The sequence below is a fragment of the Neofelis nebulosa genome, chromosome 14, assembly GCF_028018385.1.
Source record: "Neofelis nebulosa isolate mNeoNeb1 chromosome 14, mNeoNeb1.pri, whole genome shotgun sequence".
Lineage (NCBI taxonomy): Eukaryota > Metazoa > Chordata > Mammalia > Carnivora > Felidae > Neofelis > Neofelis nebulosa.
The window spans coordinates 77,106,318-77,133,063 of NC_080795.1; the positions used below are offsets into that span (position 1 = coordinate 77,106,318).

The 26,746-nt window shown below is 43.6% G+C and overlaps 1 long non-coding RNA gene across 1 annotated transcript; it reads right to left on the reverse strand.

Moving 5' to 3' along the window:
• Positions 1 to 15,647: 15,647 nt before the first annotated feature.
• LOC131495104 (uncharacterized) lies at positions 15,648 to 18,789 on the reverse strand. Its single transcript, XR_009253767.1, has 4 exons — positions 18,353 to 18,789; positions 17,015 to 17,170; positions 16,778 to 16,929; positions 15,648 to 15,802 (listed from the first exon to the last, which is right to left on the reverse strand). It is a non-coding gene; the product is annotated as an uncharacterized LOC131495104 (long non-coding RNA).
• Positions 18,790 to 26,746: the final 7,957 nt, after the last annotated feature.

The following is a 26,746-nucleotide window of genomic DNA, read 5'->3' on the forward strand; positions in this document are numbered from 1 at the left end:
GTATTGCAGTGAAAATATCTTGTAGATGTGATTAACATCTACAATAGGTTAATTTTTTGAGAGGGAGAGAGAGAGAGAGAGAGAGAGAGAGAGAGAGAGAGAATCTTAAGCAGGCTCCACGTTCAATGCAGAGCCTAGCACAGGACTTGATCCCACGATCCTGGGATCATGACCTGAGCTGAAATCAAGAGTCAGACATTAATTGACTGAGCCACCTATGTGCTCTGGCTGATTTTTTTTTTTATTCTTTTTTGTTTTCCCAATGTATGAAGTTTATTGTCAAATTGGTTTCCATACAACACCCAATGCTCATCCCAAAAGGTGCCCTCCTCAATACCCATCACCCACCCTCCCCTCCCTCCCACCCCCCATCAACCCTCAGTTTGTTCTCAGTTTTTAAGAGTCTCTTATGCTTTGGCTCTCTCCCACTCTAACCTCTTTTTTTTCCCTTTCCCTCCCCCATGGGTTTCTGTTAAGTTTCTCAGGATCCACATAAGAGTAAAAACATATGGTATCTGTCTTTCTCTGTATGGCTTATTTCACTTAGCATCACACTCTCCAGTTCCATCCACGTTGCTACAAAGGGCCATATTTCATTCTTTCCCATTGCCACGTAGTACTCCATTGTGTATATAAACCACAATTTCTTTATCCATTCATCAGTTGATGGACATTTAGGCGCTTTCCATAATTTGGCTATTGTTGAGAGTGCTGCTATAAACATTGGGGTACAAGTGCCCCTATGCATCAGTACTCCTGTGTCCTTTGGGTAAATTCCTAGCAGTGCTATTGCTGGGTCATAGGATAGGTCTATTTTTAATTTTCTGAGGAACCTCCACACTGTTTTCCAGAGCGGCTGCACCAATTTGCATTCCCACCAACAGCGCAAGAGGGTTCCCGTTTCTCCACATCCTCTCCAGCATCTATAGTCTCCTGATGTGTTCATTTTGGCCACTCTGACTGGCGTGAGGTGATATCTGAGTGTGGTTTTGATTTGTATTTCCCTGATGAGGAGCGACGTTGAGCATCTTTTCATGTGCCTGTTGGCCATCTGGATGTCTTCTTTAGAGAAGTGTCTATTCATGTTTTCTGCCCATTTCTTCATTGGATTATTTGTTTTTCAGGTGTGGAGTTTGGTGAGCTCTTTATAGATTTTGGATACTAGCCCTTTGTCCGATATGCCATTTGCAAATATCTTTTCCCATTCCGTTGGTTGCCTTTTAGTTTTGTTGGTTGTTTCTTTTGATATGCAGAAGCTTTTTATCTTCATAAGGTCCCAGTAGTTCATTTTTGCTTTTAATTCCCTTGTCTGGCTGATTTTTAAACAAAGGAGACAGGTACTATTTCCTCCATATGTCTTTCTGAAATGCCTAATATATTATACACCCTAGTTGATTCCTTTCTCTTATATGGCTTGATTCACCAGAAAAATTGCTAACGATTGGACCACAACCTTATGTCAGGGACTGTCTGTACTTCACCTTCTACTAGTGCTGGGCCCTCCTTGCCTCCCAGACAGTGAATGACCCTGCTTCCAATCTCTACCTCACCACCTCCTTGGATCACTACCGATACCAACAGTCACTGGTTGAGTTCACTGGAAGAAAATGCTGAGATGCTGTTTGGTGCATAAAATGTTTATTAGAGACCAGTACCTATGAAAGGGGAGGAAGGAAGCAAGATCTGGCAGAAGAAAAATCCAACTTCAGTGCAGGCTTGACAAAGTCTTAGCCTGGAATAGAGCTCTGGAGAGAAATGTTTTCCATCTGAGTTACCTCACAAGTGAGGAAAGTTGCTCTGCTTTCCTACCCACTTTGCTTAGTTGGTGGGCATGGGTTGGCCTTGGAGGGGCAAGAATAAGGCATCCCTGTGCAGCTGAGGCACATCGTGAGACGGTGATCGCTGGATCTCTGCTGACCTCAGACCTTGCTCTTCCCTGTTAGGCAACAAGTCATTTCTCGAAGAGGGTTAAAGAGGCTTGTCTCTCCACATCTTCATATCTACCAAGAAGAATTCTGTGCATTCTTATGTCGTCATGCCCGCCCTACTTCGTCTATTGGCCTGGCTTGTTTTTCCTGGTAATCCTCGATACTTTTCAAGAGAAAATTTTTATTTGAGTCATCTTTTCACCTTCCAGCCAACCAAAATGTTTGGTTTAGATGTTGCTCAATACATGACTGCTGAGTACATTAAATTCATTGATCTATTCCCCAATATCTGCTGGAGAAAATATTTATGTCAGGCAGGCAGAGTTCTAGAGGTGGTAAATATCTCAATGATAAGCTAAGTATGACTTTCATCATAATGGAGCATCTGGTAAGAAGGGGTGGCAAGATGACCTGAAAATGATGGTACCGGCTCTGAAGCTGAATCCTAATGTGTGTCCACCATTTTCAAGTTACGAAACTTCAGGCAAGTCATTTAGCCTGGCTTTCAGTTTTCTCATTTCTTCAATAAGGATTATAATATTTAATATGCATATTTATTCTGAGGATTAGAGATATCATAAGTAAAATACTGAAGCTTATTCTGAGCATTGCAGATAGCAAAAGAAAGTAACTGACTCATAATAGATGATTGCGTTATTTTGGATTGTCCAAAGAAAGACTCTGAAATTAGGACTTTGATGCGAGTAGGGTTTGGGGAGGTACCCTTGCAAGTAAGGAAAATGACACAGAGAAGGGAGAAAAGCCAAGGCATACTAATGAGTGGGATTCCATCCTGCACCACTGGGGTTCAAGTCGACCAGGAACTGCTAGGAAACCTCACCCTGACCACCTAAAGACCAGGGAGATGGGAACTCTGATCCACTGACCCTCATTCCCTAGTAATAAAAGGTTGCCCCCGAGGATATTAACAGCACGCCTTTCCTGGTTGGTGAGTTGGGACGGAGCACCTGCCAGCTCTTATGGGCCTGGATGGAGAAAGCCCTTAGGCGGAGGAGAAGAGAAAGGAAAGATCCAGATGCTTGAGGCTGGAAGCTGCCAGCCTGCCCAGGACCAGAGCTCTAGGAACATGCAGATGTACTGAGCGGCGTGGGTGAGGCTCGTTGGCCAGGGAAGAAGAGCAGCTCTTGTTACTGGGGTTGTTGTTGCAACTGGTTAGGTCGCCATTTTTTGCCCTTCTTAGCACTACTCTGATCACGATTTTACTTCTTAAGCAAGTATCAGGTGAATAAAGAAAATGACCTATGCCTGCAGAATAACAGAGACTGTTACCTTTCCCCTAGCTTGACTTACAAGGCAGAGCCCCAAATAGAGATTCACTTCAAATAAAAATGGCTCATGTTCACATTTGTTCTCCAAAGGTAACTAGAAGGTGGGTCCCAGAGCAGACACACTGGCCCTAGGGTTAATTACTGTGGTTTTCCAGTTATTCCAGTTTTCTGCAATTTAGTGTCTTTTCTTGTGTTCTCTCTCCACGTCTGTTTGCCCGGAGCCTGTGGTCTGGGCATGGTGCCCGGTTTGATTTAATTTCGGTTTCCTACTTCTGCAGCATCCTAGCTGTGGTTTGGAGATGACATTTTACAAATTGTGTTTAGGCGTTTTTGTTTATTTATGGCAGAACAAGTACAGAAAGCTTGTGCCCAGCCTGTTTGGATAATAACGTTTAAAGTAGGAGAAATAAAACTAATAGCAAATGATAATACATACAAATGTGTGATTATACAGAACACTAGTGCATGTTTACATGCCTTCAAATGGAGCTTTGGATATAATAACAGGACATTGCGGTCTTATCTCTATTCTCTTTTCATCTCTTCCCGTAATAACCTGAAAACTAAGAGAAAGGACAGAGTAGAGGCGTGTGGCCACGGTGTGCCACCTGAAGGGACTGGGCAAGCACACGGCGGCCCTGGCACTCGGCTGGGGATTCACAGAGGTTTCACAAAACCCAGAGCCAGGAATTGAGCTGGGTTGCCACCAAATTCTCCGATTGCCAAGGGGGAGCTGGACTTGACAGGGAGATGAGCGAGCCAACTGTATCGCACCGCGTCTGGAAAGTCCTGCTGAAGGAAGCTCTTTTAGTTTGTGGGTGGAATCTGGGCTGGAATCCACGCAGTGTCTGGTCACTTTCCTGGATGAAAATGTCCGGGGCCATCAGTGTGACCTCTCATCCAATTTAAAGCTTCTCTCCATCGCCAACTTGTTCGGCCTCACACTAGAGCACCTGAATTCAGATAGAGGCTGGGAAGGACTTTTCTGTGTGCTCCTTACATTTTTCTTCGTCTCCCCCTCCCCCCACGCTGCCTCTGATTCTCCAGGGACAAGGCAGGGACACAGGAGAGGTAACAGGCAGAGACGGCCAGTAGGGCTGTGCTCTGCAGATGTTCACAAGTTGAATTATTCATTCCTGGAGTTCCTTGGAGGGTTCCTTGGAGTTTCTGCAGGTGGAAACCTCTTTCAGCAGGCATGTCCCCAGGTAGAAAGTTCTCGTTCCTCTCCGTGGCATGGCTGGTGCCCCCTGGCTTCTTCGAACACCCATCTCTGATTAGCTCCTTGAAGCCAATTCTGGACAGTTGGTAATTCATTTCAGCCAATCAATTCAGCAACTATGTACAGTCTCTGTGTACCAGAACATTGTGCTGGGCACTGGGATGTTGGGAGAGGACCGAGAAGGTAAAGGAGGTATAATTCACTATACAGTCAGGGACTCGGACACACACACATGTATCAGGACTATCTCTGGATATTTTTAAAGTCCAAGGCAGCTCATATTTAAATAGTGTAAATCCAGGGGCGCCTGGGTGGCTTGGTCGGTTAAGCGCCCGACTTCGGCTCAGGTCATGATCTCACCGTCCGTGAGTTCAAGCCGCGCATCAGGCTCTGTGCTGACAGCTCAGAGCCTGGAGCCTGTTTCAGATTCTGTGTCTCCCTCTCTCTCTGCCCCTCCCCTGTTCATGCTGTCTCTCTCTCTCTCTCAAAAATAAATAAACGTTAAAAAAAATAGTGTAAATCCAAACCAGAATGAAATAGCAGAGTTCACTATGTCGATTGGCAAAAATGTTGATGTTTGAGGTTATCACACCCATCGCTATGGAGGGTGTTGGGAAAACAAGCAGCTACTAAAAACATTAAATGGTCAACTTTTGTGGAAGGGGTACAGAAAATACCCATAAAAATAAAGATATGTGTATCCTGTGATTGATGTATCCTGCCACAGGTGCACGGACATACTGTACAGATATTTTGGCAGAAGGTAGGCAAGATACTTAAAGATATTTATTTGAACTTTGTAATAATGGAAAGAAAAGACCCGGGGAAAAGTGTTCTTCAAGAGGGGGCTGGTTATATAAATTATGGCATGCTCAAATGATGAAATACTGTGTGGCATTTAGAAGGACTGAAATAAAGATGTGTCAACTACCATGGAAAGATAACCACAGTATGTTATTAAATGGTGGGGGAGGGGGGAGCAAGGTCCATGACACTCAGGGTTAGTACTGGCATCTGTAAACATACAAAATACACACATATATACACGTACACACAGACTACTGAAATATTTTCGGAAACTGTGAGCAGTGAATATTTTTGAGGTGGTGACTGAAAGGGTAGGATGTTTATTGTGTACAATTCAGGGCAATTTTAATTTTCTCACCTCTTCCACACACGCCGTTTTTTTTTAATATCTAGTTTTTATCATGGGGGAGAGCACAAGCGGGGGAGGAGCAGAGAGAGGGAGATGGAGAATCCCAAGCAGTCTCCACACTGACAGCAGTGAGCCCAATGTGGGGCTGGAACTCACAAACTGCGAGATCATGACCTGAGCCAAAGTGGGGCACTCAACCCGCTGAGCCACCCAGGTGCCCCCACACTATTTCTGTTGAAGTTTATTTATTTATTTTGAGAGAGAGAGAGAGAGAGAGAGAGAGCAACTGGGGACGGGCAGAGAGAGAGAAAGAGAGAATCCCCAGCAGGCTCTGCACTGTCAGTGTGAAGCTGATGTGGGGCTCGAACTCACATGACCGGGAGACCATGACCTGAACCGAAGTTGGACGTTGAATTGACTGAGCCACCCAGGTGCCCCACACTATTCTATTAAGTCCAGGAAAGAAGAATTCCCTCGGAAGACAGGCTGACCCAGTGGACCTTCCTCCGGCCTTTGCTGCCAGCTTGCTCGTTACAACACTAGCCTCCCCGATCAGCTTCTCTCTGACCCATCTCTGTGCATGACTCACTTTTGCACAGGACTTGTTTGGGGTTGGCTCCCCCTGCTCCCAAAGGTTGCTCTCTCACTCTGGCTGGGCATCAGCACACCCGGGGGGACTCCAGGAGAGCAGAAATACCGGAGTCTCACTCCCGATGGATCATTAAGCACAATTTCAGGATGTGGGAGCAGACGCCTTTCCTTTGTAAGTGTCCCCTGACGATGGTGACCTGTTTCTAGGGCCGGGAAGCACGTAATTTCTCCTGCTGGCTTCTCAGTTCCTGCTTCTCACCAAGTGGCTACAATCTTAAGACATGGCTCTCGCATGGTATCGCTTCATAGTTTTAGTTCATCTGCAAAGGTGCTGGGACCTCACGTTGCTCTGGAGTCCCCTCCTTGCTCCTTCCCCAGCTCGCTCCCACTCCCCAACCCCTGACCACCTTTCATCTTTGCTCTTGCCCAGACCCACCTCTCGCTGCAAAACTTTACCCGTGCTTCTCCTCTTGCCTCTGACGCACGAAGTCAGCTATGTTTTCCAAGTTTGCTCAGGATTTTGACCTCTTTCATCAGGGTTACAGACCCTTTTAAGTGAACTGACCCTGAAGAACAGTCCTAGATAGCAAAACCTTCTATTCCAGAATCCCATTTACTGGCTCTGTCCCTGTAAAATTACCTGTCAGTTACCTGTCAATGGGTTTACTCTGTAACTGTCTTTACCCACCGTTGGGAAATTCTATTTTTGTTTTGTAGGTTTGTGTTGAGTTATGCTTTTGTTCCAGCATCTGCCTTGCCTGGACCTGACCCACTAAAGCTGTATTTCTTAAAATTTAATGTAATAGGAATCACCTTGGGATCTTGTTAAAATGCATATTTAGATTCAATAGGTCTGGGGTAGGGCTCAAGATTCTTGTTTTTTAACAAGCTCCCAGGTGATGTAAATGCCGCTGATGCTCCATGGTCCACACTGAGTAGAAAGCATTAAGGCTGCTGCCTCCCAGCTTCCTGTTTCCACTCTATTAGCCTCCTTCAGACTCACATTGGGCCATTTCCCACTTTGACCAGAGCTGGCAAATGGATCACGGCAGTTAGTAAATGGCGTGATCAAGATTTAACCTCAGACTTTGGTGTCTACACTAAGCAGAAATACGGTTTCTCGGACTTTGAATAATAGTCATAGCTCATACTTACCAAGAATTTCCATGCCAAGAACTGAACAAAGTGCTTTCCATTTATAAACTTTTAAAATTATATTAAATTATATTAAATCTTGCAAAAATTCTATAAAATAGGCACTACTATTATCCCAATTCGTTTTTGAGGACTCTGAGGTTAACTAACTTGCACGACATTTCATGGTAAGTCGTGGGGTTGAAATTCGAATCCAGAAAGCAAGATTGCTTTTTCAGACAAAATACTACTAACTCTCAGGGGCGTGTGTGTGTGTGTGTGTGTGTGTGTGTTTGCGTGTGTTTCATAATATTATGTCAAATAAGTGCATATGATCAGGATATAAGTCACTTATGTGACTCCAATCTGATGTTCATTACCTTGGCTGTATCCCTATCCTAAGATGATATACAAACATATATTTTTATATTAGCCTTTAAAAAAATAATGCAGGATAATAGCCTCAGTCTTTCAATCTTCATTCTACATTTGTCTTTTTTTAGTTCTCAAAAAGTCTGAGTCCTAGTCTCAGATTAACCTCATAGCGGGCCGGACATTACCATCTGTATTTGTTACAGAGGTAGGGATATAACCACATCATCGTAAACAAGATTTGTGAGTCTACACGTGTCCATCTCTCTGAGATGCTAACATGCATGGTCCAGATCGGGGTCCAGGGATTTGTTAGCCAAAAGACCCACAAGTGATCCAAATGTAGACCTTGGCTGAGAACTCCAGGACTAAATGATCTGTAAGCGATTTATTTCCACACTCACAACTAGCTGTGACACTAATCCCTGGTAAATTTGTGTTCTCGCTTTCAGTGTGGAGCGTATTGTCTTCCCTGTAGGAGTAGGCGGTGCTGGAAGAAGCTCGTTGCGTGTCTGAAATCTTTTCTCCTCAAGGTGAATGATTAGTGTGACTGTCGCCTCTCCTAGAGCAATCCCAACGTGGAATGCACTGTTGGTCAGGTGATAGGTGGCTTAATTAGCAGGAGTCAATGCACAGCTGCTGGCAGTCTGGGGCTCTGTAAGGCTGTCGAGCATCTGTTATGACTTTACGGAAGCTGGAGGGCAGGAAACCGTGGGGAGTAGTCTATTTCTATGGTGTGTGTTTCCGTTGATGAAAATGTCTGCATGCAGAATGAGCCCATTGATCTTTATTTGGAAAGTCTTGAGACTCTTCTTTGCTTGAAAGCATGTGGCAGGATTTCACTGTTTATCAGCGAGCAGACACCGTAAGGGGAGTAATGAGTGACACATAGCACAGCTCTCTTGGGTCACCCATGAAAGCCTGCATGTTCTTATTCCTCATCCAAGGATATTCCCTCTCTCTCTTTCTCTCACTATTACAATCATCAACTACTAGAACATTGAAAGTCCAGAGAAGTCACCCAGTACAGTGGTCCCTGAGTACCGCCCAAGAAATAATTATTTTTCTAACTTTTATCATTATAGACAGTTTTCTCGTGTTAGGACATTCTGGCAATGTATTTTTTTTAATGTTTACTTATTTTTGAGAGAGACAGAGTGTGAGTGGGGCAGAGGCAGAGAGAGAGAGAGACACAGAATCCCAAGCAGGCTCCAGGCTCCGAGCTGTCAGCACAGAGCCTGATGCCGGGCTCGAACCCACGAACCGCAAGATCATGACCTGAGTTGAAGTCGGACGTTCAACCGACTGAGCCACCCAAGGGGCCCTCTGGCGATGTATTTTTAAACATCTCTAAAACGGTTCTTATACACAGCCAGTTTGGGGATTCCTCATGTTACTGATGGTTAGGCTGAAGCCTAGAGAAGTGAAGCTCATTGTTGACATGCAGAGAGTAATAGAACGGAGCCCAGATTACCTGACTCTCACCCCACTCTTCTCTTCCCTACCCTATGTTATTCCATTTGTCGCCACCCACGAATTACTACACTGGAACATTTCTGCAGTGCATATTAGATATTTTTGTCCATCAAGTGCTCCATTTTTGTCCATCAAGTGCTCCATTTTGTGGGGCACCATCAAGTGCTCCACAAGTGCACAGTGCACCTGTGCATCTCCTATGCAATGATGTGGTTTTTGTGGGGTGACCAATCACCGGAGCCCATTGTCTGGCCCCAGCCTGAATGTGTCCCTCAGTCCTCCTGTCTTAACACAGAGTCCAGGGCTGTGCCCATAATCAAGCTCACCCAACAGAGCTCTTTCTCGGGGCTCTTCAGTTTCGAGGTAGAAAGCACTTGTCCTTCAGGTTGCAAAGATGCTTTGGAATAAGGCGGGAACTTGGTTGCAGTTGGGGAAAAGGAGGCCACACGTAAGACAAGCAGAGCCAAGAGGTGGACTTTAGGGAGGATGAGAAAGAGAGTGAGATTTGTTCCAGTCAGCCTTTAATGCCTGAATTCAGTACTTTCTGAAACACGTTCTCCACTGAACAGGCAATGCGTCTCCATTTAGTCTCTATTTCATTTTCCTCTGATATGAATTGTGTTCCCAAACTTCATATGTTGAGTCCTAACTCTCAGTGTAATGTTATTTGGAGATGAGGTCTTTCAGAGGTAAGTAGGTCATGATAGGTGCTCCTGAAGATATTAAAGGCCCCACACGTATATGTGTATATGGACGGATAGGTGGGTAGGTAGATAGATAGATAGATAGATGTCCATGTGTGCACAAAGAGGAGGTCATGGGAGCACACAGACCAAGGCCACCTGCAAGCCAGGAAGAGCTCTCTCACCAGAGCCCCATCCATCCTGGCACCCTGGCCTTGGCCTCCCAGCCTCCAGAACTATGAGAAACAAATGTCTGTTGTTTAAGCCACTCAGTCTATGGTATTTTGCTAAAGCAGCTCAAATTGACTAAAACATCCTCTATCCAGCTATTCCTATCCTGTTGACAATGGTGCCCCAATTTAAAATAACTTGCTAACTGCTAACTCTCTACTAATATTCTTCCTGTCTTCGATCCTAGTTTGAGTTTTGACTGTGGGATTTACTAACACAAACAACTCTTGTTAACTTGTGTCCTCTAGGTTTTCAGATCATTCGTTTCTTTCTTTCTTTTTTGTAATGTTTATTTACTTAGAGAGAGGGAAAGAGAGAGTGCATGAGCAAGTGGGGGAGGGGCAGAGAGAGAGGGAGAGAGAGAATCCCAAGCAGGCTTCATGCTGTCCACACAGAACCTGATGCGGGGCTCGATCTCACAAATCATGAGATCACGGCCTGAGCCAAAATCCAAGAGTCAGACGCTTAACCGACGGAGCCACCCAGGCACCCCTAGGGTCACTAATTTCGATTTACCACAAACACCCTCATCGAACTTGGTCACCAGCTCTCAGACTATAAATCGGGTAATGGAGTGAGAGCACACAGCCTTTGAATGCCGTCACATCTAAGTCTGATTTAAGCACAACTACATAAAAACAATGGAGTCATGAACAAGTTACTTATTAGCACTTCTCTTCTTTTGTAAAACGCACTAAAATTATAGAAAGAATAGAATAGTCTACCAAATAGTGAGTGGCACTAAATATTTAATGGCTCACATATTATTATTTTTATTATATATATTATATTTATATGATTATATATATATATACATATATATAATTTATAATGATTTATTCTTATTATTGAAAGTTTTATGTTGGTCCATTGAAAGAACTGACAGGAACCAAGACTTGATTCTGTCGCAAGCAGGCTCCACAACTTTCCATGTGAATGACTTTGGCCAAGTCTTTTTCACCTCCCAGAGTCAGTTCTTAATCTGTCAAACAGTATAATAAAACCTGATCTTCCAGTCTTCGGTCTTCAAAAGAAGCAAACTAGATCTTGTCTGTGAGGACATTTTGTGAAGTTAGGTTCTTTTTTCCCTGACCAGGTATCTGGCCAGGTGTGCTATCTCTGTTTGCCCTCCCGTGTTTTCACAGAGAAGTGCTCCCTGTAAAGTTCCCTGGCCAAAGTCAGGAAATAAACCTAAGGATACAGACTTCAAAAACCCATTAATAAGCAATGGAACCAAGAGAAAGGAAACAACACAAAATATGTCCTCCGGCATATTGTGATATAGAGGAAAAAGCAATTACCAGAAAAGAATGTGTGTTCAGGATGACTTCTTTCATTCAAAGAGAAAATGTTCCACAGCCAGCCCACCAACATGGCACACACATATCCCGCCGCCGAATGGCAATGTGAACCTGCCCCTATATTTTATAGCCATGATTGATGAGTGGCATTAGAATTAAAAAAAAACAAAACAATGTTGAGGGTCACACCAAACGTTCAGTGAGCCAGGTGGCTTGCGTTTGTGTGGGATGATATGCATGTATTTGGTGTGTATATGTGGGAGTGTGAAATAGGGCACTGGGGGGCCAGAAGATTCAGGCTTAGGACAAGATGACATTGGTGTCTCTAGATGAGAGAAAAAAGACGAAATGAATGAGTGCTGTTGGGCCATACCACTCTGCCTCTCTAACAAGCCTAGGGACCAGCTGTTTGTTCTTTTTTTCTCTCTTACTTCTCAGAGGCAGTTGGTCATCACCCCGCCATTCTCTTTTTTGCGGTCACCAGTGGTTTATATCTTCTCTGAGAGTTGGTCCATCCTGAAAATGGCAGGCACCAAAATCAATTTTACAGGAGCTTTGAATTCTAAGATACCCAAGAGATAGTAGTCAGGAATTTGACTCACTCTTCAAGACCACTGGGAATCCATTTGGTTTTACATGACTGGAGATTTTGCTCACTCATGCAATTACAAAGATACAGAATTTGACCACAGCAGTAGCGATAGGAATAATCCAGTGGAAGGAAGGAAAGAGTCAGAGACTTATGTACAAGACACTTTGCTAAATGTTCCAAGGACTTATAATTTAATTCTGTTCCTTAAATTAAACCTCTTTTTAGGACCCACTATGTACACTGTTATACCTTCTGGGAATACAGAGCTGAATGAAGCAGGGTGTTTGCCCTCAAGGAGCTCACCTATTAACAAAAGGTACAGATATAAACACATACGCCCCAAAACAACTGGTAAGGACATATGCAGAAGAAGATTCTGAAGGAAGAGTGTCAAAAGCGTCCTGAAAGAGGTGACTTCTGACCTGAGGTTTTAGAAAGGAATGGTCTGCCAAGATGACAGAGGGAAGAACGTTTTTCCAGATATGTGGCACCTGTTGAATCCTGAACTCTGATAATTCAAGGGCCACCTTCAATTATCTCTATAAACCCGGGACCTAGTTGTTGTAGAGATTTAATCAATGACTTTAAAACTGTTCCTCGAAATTTGCTTTATACCCCAGTTCTGGTAAACGAATACAGACATGTGCACACACACACACACACACACACACACACACACATCATAGATTAGTCCCTCTGAAAGAGAAAAGTACATTTGTTCATTAACTCTAAAGACATGCACACACCCCCTCCCCTTCCTTCCAGGCTGTGCCTGAGAGGACTAAGAGAGCTCCTGTAGCAGAAGACATCAGGGCATGATATGGAGAGACAGCTAGAACCAGTCTGAGGTGGAACCAGTCCGCTGGAGGTGAAAGGAATCATCTATAACCACCGTGACAGAAACCAAAGAGGGGCCAAGAGGATGTGAGCACTGGAAGTGTCTGCTCCTGGTGTCCTGGGGTAAAGTTGCATAGTTAAAATTCAGAAGAAGCTGATTTTATGGTTATTCTTGGGATAGTTTAGGCTTAGACACAAATGCATCATTGATTCAGATATTTATTTAGTAGGGATTTAGCTCTATCTTCCTTTTATACAGCTAGAAGGTTGATAACGTGCTTCCCACTGGCAAGGATGCTGAAAAGCCAATGCCCAGTCACCATTAAACTTCCCTTCTTCTCTGCACACATTTCACTTCAATGAAATCTGCTGACCTTTCTGGGATAAATGTAATTCACTTTAAAATCTCAAGGTCAAATGAAAAAAAGGAAAATCTGACATTTGGAGTCACTATCCATTAGGCTCAATAAGGCCAGAGATCACCATAACAGGCAACATAGATCTCCTCAGATTGATGGTGTTTTGACTTCTGGTAACTGCCTGGGCACTTTGTTTTAAGGTCCCCCCTCCCAACTAATTTGCAGCTGGTGAATTTTGGGGACTATTCTTTCTTCCGAGATCAGAGGAGATCGGGAGCGTTCAGGGTGGCATGGTCATAGACCTATTCTTCTCTTAATGTCCACATGAGACAGAACTTGAACCCTGGGCATGTCGACCTAATGTTTAGCAGTTAATTGCTATAAAATTTTCTTCTTTGTTAGTTCTATCAGGACTTAGGGGAAAGAATTGGATTCTAGACAAGCCTCTGCCATTCATTCTCTAAATGACTTTGATTTAGTCCCTTAATGTTTTGCCCAGGTTATTTTACCATTACAATGGAAATTCTTACAACAATTAGGTTCTGATCAGCTGCTACATCTAAGACACTTGAGCTAGGTTCTGAGGCCTCAGCTGTAAGAGACGCAGATAAGAGCTTACAATCTAATCGAGGAACTAAACAACAAAAAATAGCGATGTGATTTTAGATGGGCCTGAACATTAGCTGTGATTGCATATAGGTACAGTGTCTGGGACGTACCTTGAAACCCGTGTTAAAGCAATGACTCTTCTGTATACAAACTGCAGGTGCTGAGCAAGATACATCATCTTGTCTAGAAAAGGGAAAACAAGACATTAATTCCACAGGTATTTATTGAAGGTGAACACTGTGTCTGAAATTCTTCTAGATGATGGGCATATAATATTGAATAAAGGGAACATCACAGCTCCATCCCTGGGCTTGCATTTTATTATTTATCTCAGTGTTTATTTTGGAACCATTTACAAAAATATATGTGAAAGTCTATTTAAAATTATAACTAAGTGTAATAATTCAATGACTAGTCAAGATATTGGACCATGTTCCCTGGAGATTTATTACCTCCGTTTCATTATGTCATGTCTATATTCTTGTTAAATTCTGGCCTTTGTCCCCACATGTGATAACAGCTTATTTACTTGTCATGAAGGAAATTAGTATTAACCTATCCTTCTTTATGACTGCACAACAGTGATGTTTTCCGCCCATATTAGTGACCCTGAGCATTATCAGTTCAGATGGGTCTTCTGAACTTTTAGGGGAGGAGAGTGAGTTACAAGGAGGTTTGGTGAGTGCTATGGATACATTTTTTTTATTTGAGACTTAAAAAACAATCTGTTTATGTCTCCTATTAGTGGAAACTTCTTTATTTTTTCAATATAATTTATTGTCAAATTGGCTTCCATACAACACCCAGTGCTCATCCCAACAGGTGCTCTCCTCCAGGCCCATCACCCACCTTCCCCTCTCCCCCACCCCCCATCCACCCTCAGTTTGTTCTCTGTATTTGAGAGTCTCTTGTGGTTTGCCTCCCTCCCTCTCTGTTTGTAACTGTTTTTTCCCCCTTCCCTTCCCCCATGGTCTTCCGTTAAGTTTTTCAAGATCCACAAATGAGTAAAAACATGTGGCATCTGTCCTTCTCTGACTGACTAATTTCGCTCAGCATAATGCCTTCCAGTTCCATCCCCCTTGCTGCAAATGACATGATTTCCTTCTTTCTCATAGCCAAGTAGTATTCCATTGTGTATATAAACCACATCTTCTTTCTCCATTCATCATTTGATGGACATTTGGGCTCTTTCCATAATTTGGCTATTGTCGAAAGTGCTGCTATAAACATTGGGGTACATGTGCCCCTATGAATCAGCACTCCTGTATCCCTTGGGTAAATTCTTATTAGTGCTATTTCTGGGTCATAGGGCAGTTCTATTTTTAATTTCTTGAGGAACCTCCACACTGTTTTCAGTGGAAACTTCTTTAAGTTGATGATTATAAAACAAAGCTAGGACAGAATGGGGTAAAAGGAGTTTACAGCGCCTATAGCAATCATTCGCAACTGGGCTCCTTGTAGACATAAGTAGACAAGGATGGGCTCATCTACCATGACCCTGAACACAGTCTCATAATTCTCAGGCAAGTGATCTTGGCCAGCCACCCCTCATTCCTGAAGGTGGCACATGCCTTGAAATGTAGCTTTTGTCCCCGCTTCAGCTCAAAACTCTAATTTTGCAATTGAGGAGAGGTGAATTGTCTGTGATTACATATCGGTTGATGACAAGGAAAGCTCCGGAATGAAAATCTAGTGCTTCTTTTACATGTTTTCTATTTTTGTTTCTCTCACCAGAGCACCTGATCCTTAGCCACAACAGACAACAGCTTATATATTAAATAAATAAACATATACATACGTATATGCACATACATAGAGATCTAGGTAGAGAGGCAGGTATCAAATGACCCACACGATAGCAATCTAAATCTTGGGCGTGTTTTTTAGTTTATTTATTTATTTTTGAGAGAGAGCAAGTACAAGCAGGGGAGAGGCAGAGAGGCAGGGAGAGCATCCCAAGTAGCTGTGCACTGTCGGCACGGAGCCTGATGCAGGGCTCGAACCCACAAACCGTGACATTGTGACCTGAGCAGAAATCAGGAGTCAGATGCTTAACGGAGTGAGCCACCCAGGTGCTTCACCACACAATAGCCTCTTCAGTCTTTGCTCTCTCCTACCTCCAATGTTAATAACATCAAATCATAGATCATATTGTTTATAATCACTGAATAAGAGAAAACGCCATCTGAGGCACAGAGATTAAGATGCCTTACCCAAACTTCCTGATGCATCATTGAGATTGATGCCATCGGTGCCCTGCCTCTAATCCTTTAATATTTTTGTAACGGTGGCTAAACATCCAACTGCCGGCACCACGATGGCCCCTGGCCCTCCGTGGGCATTCCCCGCTGCAGAGCCTTCCTCTGGCCATGGGAGAGGAGAGGTGGGTAGAAAGTGCTGTGGCGTTAATACCTCCCAGTGAGAAACGCTTAACCGATCGGCTGACTGGAATGAGTGGTTCAGTTCCCGGGCTTCACTGTGCTGGGGATGGACCAGCTCTGAAGTGTGTGTCCTACACTGGCTTCATACTCCCCAGCGGGATTAAGCTCAGCTTGCCAACCTTGGTAACGGCTCCCTTGTTAACCCACCATTCCTTGGCTCCTTTCCTTCCTTGACTCACTTCCCCATCCCCCTACAGGTGTTTCCTAGGGTCATTTCCCAAGTGAACTCTTGACGACATTCTAATCTTTGTCTCAGGGGTCTGTTCTTACAAGCTCCGAACCAAGGCAAAAATATGTCTATGCAACAATTTTACCAAATGCTGGCCAAGGTCACTCCACCATAAAATCCTTGCCCCCAGTGTGCTGGATAAATACACGCTTCCCTACCTAGTTCTTCTCTCCACTGAGGACGGGAAAAAGAGTCCAGCTTTAACTTTAGAGTCCCACCAAAAGCGAAAGAAGAATCAAAGCATGATGCATCATGCGAACTTATATTTGCATAGCATTGTAAAGTGTACAAAAAATTCCACGTATGATACGTTAAAAACAATCAGCAAACCTGAAGAGCCAGGTCAGGTGACTATCGCTCTTACGGTTTCACAGATGAGGACATTGGAGCTCAGAGATGTGACCTAGCAGGTAAGCATACGGGCGGGGATTCAAGCTTAGCGAGCTCTCTCTCCCGTCTTATGGTTCATGTCATTGTAACCTCTGTGAAAAGAACATGAGACAACACTGCATAAAAAAGGATCGCTTCCAGTAATCCTGGTCTGCTGCAGAATTACAGTTTCCTTACCTTCTTTTGAAACAGGCAGATTAGGTCACTGCTGGGAAGACCTGCTTCCATGGCCCATTGATTTGCTTTCATTGGGCATTTCTTTTCCTGGCAGAACAAGTCTGTCGATAATATTAGGTAGATGCGGCTTATCATGCATTGCAGAAGTTTCTAACTCTGGAGAAGTGAATGAAAAAGAGAGAAAAAAAATAGCTCTTGCCTAAAATAAGAATCCCAGATGTTGGTGTATTTGTGTGTGGGGAGGGGGAAGGTTACCATGGAGATCAAGACCTCACAACATAGTTTGTGCGATATAGCCGAACAAGGCCTAGACCGGAACAGGACTCGATGCATCTCTCTGGCCATCCCGGTGCCTCCACCCTGACGATTGTGTCTGCTGATGGACTAACCCAGGCACCTGTATGCCACCCGGGTTTATTCCAGCTCATGGGGGAAGTTTAACCTGGATGAGAAACCACCAGCAATTCAACCCCACCATCTGGTACTAAATGGAGCTAAATGTTAGTGGCACTACCCATTGAATCCATTATTTCAAGGGTTATGGAAAAATAATAAGATGACGATAGCCATTGGTTGATCACATCCTTTGTGTGAGACTTTGGGCTTTGGAATTACATTTATTATAGTAATTCTGAAAGTCACATGCTGACGTATATATGTCTATCTCTGTCTTATAGACATGACAACAGAGGCTTAAAGACATAAAGCAAAGTGCTCATGATCACCCAGCACCTAAGGGAGGGTCTGGGACCCGAACCGTCATCCATGTTTTTCTCTGCTAATGCTTTCCATTTCTGTCTTTTCTTTCTTCCCTTGTTGACCTGGCTTTTGGAGCTGTCTTCTTCCCTGAACAATTCTTTGTTATCTTGCTGGATTTGGGCCTCTAAGCTTCTCCCCCTGCCTCCATATGTGCTGGGACCTTACCCCCAGGTCGGTCCACCTGATAGAGGCATTGCTACACACAGCTGTGTTAGCTTTCCAAACATCAAGTTCACTAATGCAATTCTGCACTTTCTTCTCTACGATTGGTGGCTAGGTCACGGCACACCTGTCTCCTGATATGGCTTGCTAGTTTTAGGAGACACAGGTTCTGGGCTTTGCTCTTTTACGAACAAATGTGAATCACGAAGCACTTTGGGTCTGTTTCTGCATCTTGGAATAGAGGAATATCTAGGCTGATTTCCTTTCAACATTAAGGTGCAGATGTACATAACGATATATTGAGTTCTTGCCATGTAACAGACTGTGCTAACGAGCGGTAACATTTACATGCTAAGTAGAATTCAGCAAAAGAACAAAGTGTTGTGAATGGAAAAATATGGGAAGCGTTTGACTTACGTTTTTAGGATGGGGGGTTCAATAGGTGGAGGAAACAGATCTGTAGCGCAGCCTGAGAAAACATAATGGACAACAACAAAGAGAACACGGAATGAGCTCAGGCAGCAGGTGTAGAAGTATGGCAGAAGCTGATTTGCTGCTCAAGAACGGATCAAAACAGGAATTTCGTCCACTTTATTTCACAGATGGGAAAACCTGAGAGTCGCTGCAACTTAGCGACTCATCCAAGGAATTCATAATCAGCTCATTTGAGGGACATAAATAAACAGTCCAACTAGCTGTTTTTGCTGGATTGCCGAGTTCATCTTTATAAGATGATTAGCCCCCGAAGCTCTTGGAGTAATAGTTAAGACGCTGCACTGAAAAGATTACAAAGAATCTAAGATATCGTGACTGCCGGTGAATACAACAAGGATAGATAGAAATGAATAAGAGAGAAGGAGGCACTGAAGTGTTCTGTGGTTCCCCAGTTGGCAGCATGACTCATGATCTATGGAGTTATCAAAATTCGATCCCGCCTTCCTAAGTAACTACTCCCCTGAACAATTTTCTGTCCATGACGTCTGAGTGCAGAGCAAGTAGGGAAAACCGACCAATAAATCAAGGAATTCCAAAGGCTACTTTGAATGACCCAGCTTTTCCTCTTTTAGTAACCAAAGTAAATGATCCTAATAGAACCCCCCCTCAATCCCCTACATCTCTTACCATTTTGCAGCAGGGAGGCTTAGTTTTCTTTAGGTTAGGAATGCTTGGAGAATCTATCAAAGGCTTTAAAGCCTGCACGGAGACAGAAACCAGACCAAAAACTGTACTCAGTTAAATACACACAATATGTATCATTTGATCTCAGACCTTGATCTACTCCAAAAGCACATATATCTGTATGGAATATCCAATCCACTTGGAATTCGTCAACTCTGCTCAAGAAGTCATATTTTAGGGGCGGCAGGGTGGCTCAGTCGGTTGAGCATCAGACATCGGCTCAGGTCACGATCTCGCCGTTCGTGAGTTCGAGCCCTACATGCTGACAGCTCGGAGCCTGGAGCCTACTTTGGATTCTGTGTCTCCTTCTCTCTCTGCCCCTCCCCCACTCGTGCTCTTGCTCTCTCTCTCTCTGTGTCTTTCTCAAAAATAAATAAGCATTGAAACCATTTTTTAAAAAGAACTCTTATTTTATACTTTACAAAATGAGTTCAATAAATTCATGTAAAATTTACATTTCAGTAGTAGCTATGAAGAAACCAAGGTATGAAATGGCCTTCCCTCATTCACACAGCTGGTGCTTCGTGGGGCCAAACACAGTTCTAGAACTTTTGGGCACATTATAAGACACCGCGTTATTTATTTATTTTTTTTAATGTTTATTTATTTTTGAGACAGAGAGAGACAGAGCATGAACGGGGGAGGGTCAGAGAGAGAGGGAGACACAGAATCGGAAGCAGGCTCCAGGCTCCGAGCGGTCAGCACAGAGCCCGACGTGGGGCTCGAACTCACGGACCGTGAGATCATGACCTGAGCTGAAGTCGGACGCTTAACCGACTGAGCAACCCAGGCGCCCCAAGACACCGCATTATTATCTCAATCATCCATGCAGTTCCTTTGATAGATTCTGGAAGGTAGGAATAAGTGGAGAGTAGTACAGAGCACATTTCATGTCTAATTGTAGGGAAGCTAGAGTCAAACAGATGAGGAAGTATCTCTTTAAGCCGCCTTTTCTAAAAATGGCAGGATGAGCATTTGAGAGTGTAAATTGGGCACATGCAGGGAACCAACAAGAGCTCTGCCTCATGTAGAAGCTCACATCCTGGTGTTCTTCAAATATTCATCTGCTTCCCCGTGTTGAAACATCAATTAACCATAAGGCAGTTTCCCAATCCCATTATGCTGTTCTTTCTTTGGCTACAACCAAGTCCCCCTCATTCAGGAGACAATCAATGAAAGACAGATTTGCCAGACTTAATTGAATCTTCCATATTTAAGACCACCTCCTCTGTTTGATAAGAAAAGAGATATTTAAATAGGCTCTTGTCGCCTGAATGTCAAAATCTCTTAGTGTGGCTTGCAAAATCATTCAGAACATTAGTTTCTTTCCTGGGCCACATCTCTGCCTCTAAAACTCATCTCCTTTACCAGGCGTTGAGAATTGTAATAATCTAGAACATATCTTACTCGTCTTTGTATCCCTAAGTGCTAGCATTTCATTGTATATTTAACACATTTGTAAGTATGGACCGTGTGCAAGTCCCTGTAGATGTGGTAAGGAGTTAATGGGAAGCAAACATTCATGGCTCTTGAATGACCCTGACCTGGCCCTCCAATTCATCCAGTATGTTCCCTGTGCACACTGATGCCACAATTACATGGCATCTCTCAGTGTCTCTCACTGTACCTGCATTTGTTGACTTCACGGCCTTGCTAAGTCTGCTCTGCCCCTGTAATGTCTTTCTTACCTCTGTCACTGGCCAGTATACTCGCTTCAATGACTAACCTAACTGCCCTGCTTCCAGGCCACAGAATGACTGAGGACTCCTCTGTTCTTCCACCATAGTTTACAGGTTGCAAACTCTTCTCACTTACCTGTCTTGTCACGTGTCTCCTGAGCATCTCTCAGAACCTTCCCTGCTTCTGCCCAGATGGTGCGACCCTGGTTGACAGTGACCATATCTTATTTACTTTTCCATCCCAACCCAAGTCTAGTATAACACGGTATATACAATGTGTGCATTCAATCAACTTTTGTTCTGTGTAGAACTGAACCGGAAAACAAAATGTGACAGAGAAAATGTCCTGCAGCCCAAAACCTCCGCAAATATCCTAAATGGCCTGAAAAATGTAATGAGTAGAGTAATATAGGTTTCTCCTAGGACCTCCTTCCATGTCTATTCTTGTGAAGCAAAATGCTCACTTATCTGCTTTTATAGGAAATGGATTCTGCCTAGAGAAAGAGAATAATTCTGGAGCCCATCGTCCTCAAATTAAAACCCAGCATGGGGTTCAAGGACAAACATCAAATCTTGCCAACAGTGGCGCATATGTGGAAAGGTTGCCTGGCTCTTCAGACAGGAAAGATTTATATCAAATCAGCCAAAATGTGTGTTGATAGATGAAGGAGAGGAAAACAGACGTTTCCATGATTTTTATTAAGTATATATTTTAGATACATTAAGCTAAGCAAAATGTCTTTGCTCTGTTCCAAATTTTATAAGAGAGCATACATGATTTCCTTATGCATGTATTTAATGGGTGTCCTTCAGATATCTAGTATGGTCCCGGTGATGTGCTAAGGTAAGAAAGAGAATAAAGAGTGTGCTGTCAGGAGACAAGGATCCGAGTTCTGGAGTCACTGTTTCTTGATGTCTGGATCTTGGCATTTTGCTTGACCTCTGAGAGCCTCTGTTTCCATTATCTATGAAGTTGGGATAATAATGACTCTCACCTCACTGCCTTGCAAAGACTGGATCCTGCATTTAGGTTTGGGACATTTTTAATATCGTAACAACTGTTTTTTTTTTCCTCTTAGGTTTTTTTTTTTTATTTTAAAGAGAGCTTTTATTTTGTCCTTCCAAAGATACATGTGTTTGGTTTTAAATTATAATAATAATTTATATTAAGCACAACATACAAAAGTGGTCCTACTCAGATGAGATGAGACTGTCTAAGTTTCAAACAATTAAAGTGTGGACAGATATTTGGATACATGTAAGTGTGTGTGTATACCTCCTAACATGCAACAAAGCACAGGCATATTGACTCTGTCCACATGTAGGGATTCTAGAATTGTTAAGGACTTTATTTTTTAAGTAGGCTCCACACCCAACGTTGAGTCCAAAGTCCAATGTGGAGCTTGAACTCACAACCCTGAGATCCAGACCTGAGCGGAGATCAAGAGGCAGATGTTTAACCAACTGAGCCACCCAGGTGCCCCATTATGGCCATTTTTTTAAATGGAAAATGATGTTCTGCCTGTAGGATGCACTTTACTGTCCCTCAGTAAAGTGGATGCAATGATGCTTCATAAGACTGTTGTGATAAGGGACCGTATATTTCCTGATAACCTTCATTTAGGAGCCATTTCTAAGCTTATTTATCCACCTAGAGTGGTAGCCAAAAGATTCCTATTCCTGCTGAGCAAGAGGTTACATTGACACACGTAAAACGCGTGACGGTGGGGCTCTCGGTTTGCTAGTTAGCTCATTTCTTGAATTGTGTGCCTCTCTCTCCCATCATGGACCCCATTCTGTGATTCTGGCTGAGCTGCCAGCTGTGAATAGTTGGGAATCTCAGAGAGTCTCAACACAAGTCAGGAGTACAAGCCAGCAGCTCCTGGCTGAGTGACTTCATGGAGCCTTGTAGATACCACTTCCATGAGGACGTGCTTCTGGGAGCTTAGTTTCCACCTGCAGATGCATCATAAGCATTCAGCTTCTTGTGTATTCAGCTGAAACCCTGGGATCCTCCTTAACGTGCGTTCCTTCAGACCCAACATCCGGGTTAAGAGCATATTAGCATGACATTCCTTAACAGCACCCTTGTAGACTCTGCCTCTAAAGTCTATGGGAAGTCATGCTTCTCTATCAAGTCTTTCTCTTTCAATCCATCGTTCACTTGGCACACTTATTTACCTGTTTTCATTCACACCGATGTCTGGTCCATTGTTCACAAAGTATTTATTAAATCATATCCATCCAATGGCTTGCCAGTTACAATAAGAATAAAGTATAAACCACCCATATCATGATCTACAAAACACTACCACTCCTGGCCCTCCCCGAGATTCCAATCCCATATCCTCCTGGCTGTCCCCCTTGTCTGTGATGCTCTGACCTCCCTGCTCTTCCTGATTACACCAAGCTCAGTCTCATCCCATGCCCTAGGACATGGTCTTTCCTCCAGCTTGTTCCTCTTATTGTCACAGGACTCTTCTCTCAAAAAGCCTTCTTGGGCATCCTAAGGCTTTTCTCCCCACTTTTGCTCATTCTTGACCATACCAACAATGCATGTCAGGATCCAAGATGAGTTCTGTTTAGCGTCTTCCCCCAGTGAAATGGAAGTTCCGTGTGGATCAGGATTCTGTTTTGCTTAATGCTTGTATCCCCACCATGAAAAAATAACTACAATACTTAGCAGGCAGTTAGAATGCAAAGTAAGAAATACTTGGTAAATAACTGGAAAGGACCACCATAAATTTGGTAGCATCAGTTGTATGCGTGTAGTATTTATACATAGCCGCCTCTTTTTTTTTTATTTCCTTTAGGTTGGAAGTCAGTTATGCTCTTGATGTAAACGGAGAAATTGGTTGTCCCCATGGGCTCCCAACAGTCTTGATACAGAGCTCATTACTTCTTTGTATTTTCCAGAAAAGGAAGCATACTTGTATCAAACATAATAATCACTCTGAATTTCACTGACATTTCCGTGGGGGAATGTGGGAGTAGATTTCCCTTGCACATCACACAGAAAACAAATTCACAAATTCCCATTAGACATTTATGTTCTTCCTAAAACCCCTCTTGGTAATGCCAATAACAGAGTGGCTGCTTCTCTTTTTATCCATCTCTGTCTAGCTACTATCCTCAGAGATCCAGAAATTTCCAACGAGACCTCTAAATCATCTAAGATTTTATTATACCAATGAGTTTAATGGCACCTCAGTAGTTCCAAACTTGCACGACCGCCAACTAAAACCAAACCAAAGCAAAGCAACTGAAAGTCTTTGGGGTATTGAGATCCACACCCTGAATAATTTTACATTACTAACTTTGTCCAGTTGTATATTAAACAAGATTATGTTTTTATATAGATGTATTTCCTGTTCAATGGGCTGAGTTCTCATTCGGAGTAAGAGAACCTCATTCAAACCCGGGTCTTTGTGAATTAGCAGTGCAGCATGGGATCCTGAAGGGGGCGCTGGAGCCACAATTCCCGTGTTACACTCAGATCTCTTTCTGTTTTTGTGAGTTTGGGTAAGTGACTCATCATCCAGACTCTGGTTCCTCGTCTTTGGAGCAAAACTGAAAATGGCAATAATTCCCACTTCAAGAGGCTGCAGGTGGTTTTTAGTTGGTGTCGTCTCTACAGAGTGCTTTTCCCTATGCCCAGTGCATCGTGTGCCTTAATAAATGTAAACTTTGATTACAAACTGTGTGCTTTTTGGTGAATCCCCTAACCTCTCTGTGCCTTGCTATTCTTAGTAAACTGGGTATAATGATACCTCAAAATCAGTGTAATGATAGATCAATGAAATCGGGGATTGGAAGATAGATGCTCATAATTGGAGGGAGGAAGGTTTTTAAACCGGTGAAGATTGTTTGGTGGGGAGGACATTAGAGCAGGGGTGAACCTAACTTACCCAGCCAAGGTGGTTGCGTGGGGCTCTTTGCAAAATGTAAAGTGATGAAAACATTATATTTTTGTCACGCAAGATCCAATGACCCTGAAGAGGGAAAAAAGGAGGGAGAGGAAAATTTCCCTGATGTTGGCATCTAATTCAGACCAGCCTAGTCCCCGGGTTATCATCTGAGATATGCTGCAATCAGGAGCCCCTTGCTACAGAGTGGGACGCTTTTGTGCAAGGCACTCAGGCTCCTCCTAGACCTGGTTCTCATTATATCATTTTCTCCTCCAGTACTTCTCTCCATAGGCTGCCGGGCAGGAAATAGACCCCAGGTAATTGGTTGCATTAAACAGAACATCCAGATGCCTACTGAAAAGGAGATTTTAAAATTAGATTCTGCTTCAATTAGCAGGCGGTGTTCTTCTCTTCCTCAAGCCGCCTTCCCTTTCAAGGCCAAGTTTGGGTTCTGGAGACAAACTCACTAGACTCTTACCCTAAAACCCACTGTGTCCGTAGCAAGAGGGCATTGCAGGCTAGGCTAGCATCTGCTGAGCTAAGCCTCCTCACTTCAGGGATGTTTTCCCTTCTTTGTTTCCACCCTCCTTTGCCTATCTGTCTGCTGAGAGCTCTCAGATTGCTTCAGCTGCTGTGGGATCAAGCATTAGGAGTGGGAAAGGGAGGGGTGGGGTGGGGAGAGTGTCTCTAAGCTCCTCCACACCAGGCTGAAATGAGCCTATTCACTGGTGCACAGGTAGCCATTTCTTTACCTTTGATTTGGTCATTAAACTCTTCCAGCTGCTTCAACACATTTTCCCCAAGGCCCCTGTTAGGATGGCCTCTTCTCCCGTGATGAGAACACAGCCAATTGGCCTTCTGGACCCATTGCTATCCCTTTCCTAATGATCTTATAATGGCTGCTGGGTTTATTTAAACCACCTGACAGATAACGATGTCAATTATGCAAACCCCAAATAATGCCTTCTCATTTGGAACCATTTCTTGTTCAGTTCTGTTTTGTAAGAAATGGAGCCAGACAGTAGCCAGACGAATGCTGATCTTAGATATATTTCTTAAATGTTTCATACTGGTTTGCGTTCAAGCTCTAATATAGCCGCGAACGGTGATGGAAATAATGAAACCGGTTCTTTCCATAGATTGCGTGTCAACGGAATGAAAGTAAATGAGTTAATATACTTACAGTTCTTTGGAGATTATCTTAGAACGCTAATTTTGGTAGCGATTGCCATTGCCGCTTGTAACAAATAGAGCGTACCACACCCGTATGCAGGGAAGCGAGTTCCAGGGAGTAGGACAGAGATGATTGTAGGCGGCGAATGAGGAAGTGATGAAAGGTGGGTTATTTGCTATTGATTTTATTTGCATTTTATTTTGTACAGAGACGAAGGGAGTTTAATAAGGGTAGGGCAGACGACTTAGTCTTGTAGGTCATGCATCGGAGCGGGGCTGTGAGGGACTTTCACGCGAGCCCCTGAAGCCAGCCCGGAGCACCTGCATGGTGATGGTGTTTAGAGGGCCACGGGAAAGATGGAGGTCAGAGCAGATGCTGGCCTCTCTCACGACCACACATCCTGTGTTAGTGAGCTCACACTTAGTTTGCACAAACCAAGATCTCGGGAATGTGGTAGAGCGTGCTCACCTGCCCGAGGAACCAGAACAGCCTCTCAGCTTCATCACCTGGGTTTTGTCCCAGACCCAGAGGCTTCCATCCTTCCACCTTCCGTTGCCCTTGGCAGATTGCGGGGGTGAACAACGAAGCAAAGGAGATGCAGGTGGGACAGTCTATACGTTGTCCTATGGCAGCAATGAATTTCTCGTTGTCCTTCATTGCAAATTGCCTGGGGAAAGGCATGTGGCTTATGCACACTGAGCCTCTAAATCATCTGATATTTGGGTGGAATTTGTTTTTGTGTGTTCTAATCTCGTCATGATGAATTCTGCCTCCTGCACGTTGAACTCCCCTTAACTATGTTTTAATTTCACTCTGCCAGGAAGAGGTTTTCTGCTTCAGCAGAGATTTGACTAGGACTCTGGCTGGCTAT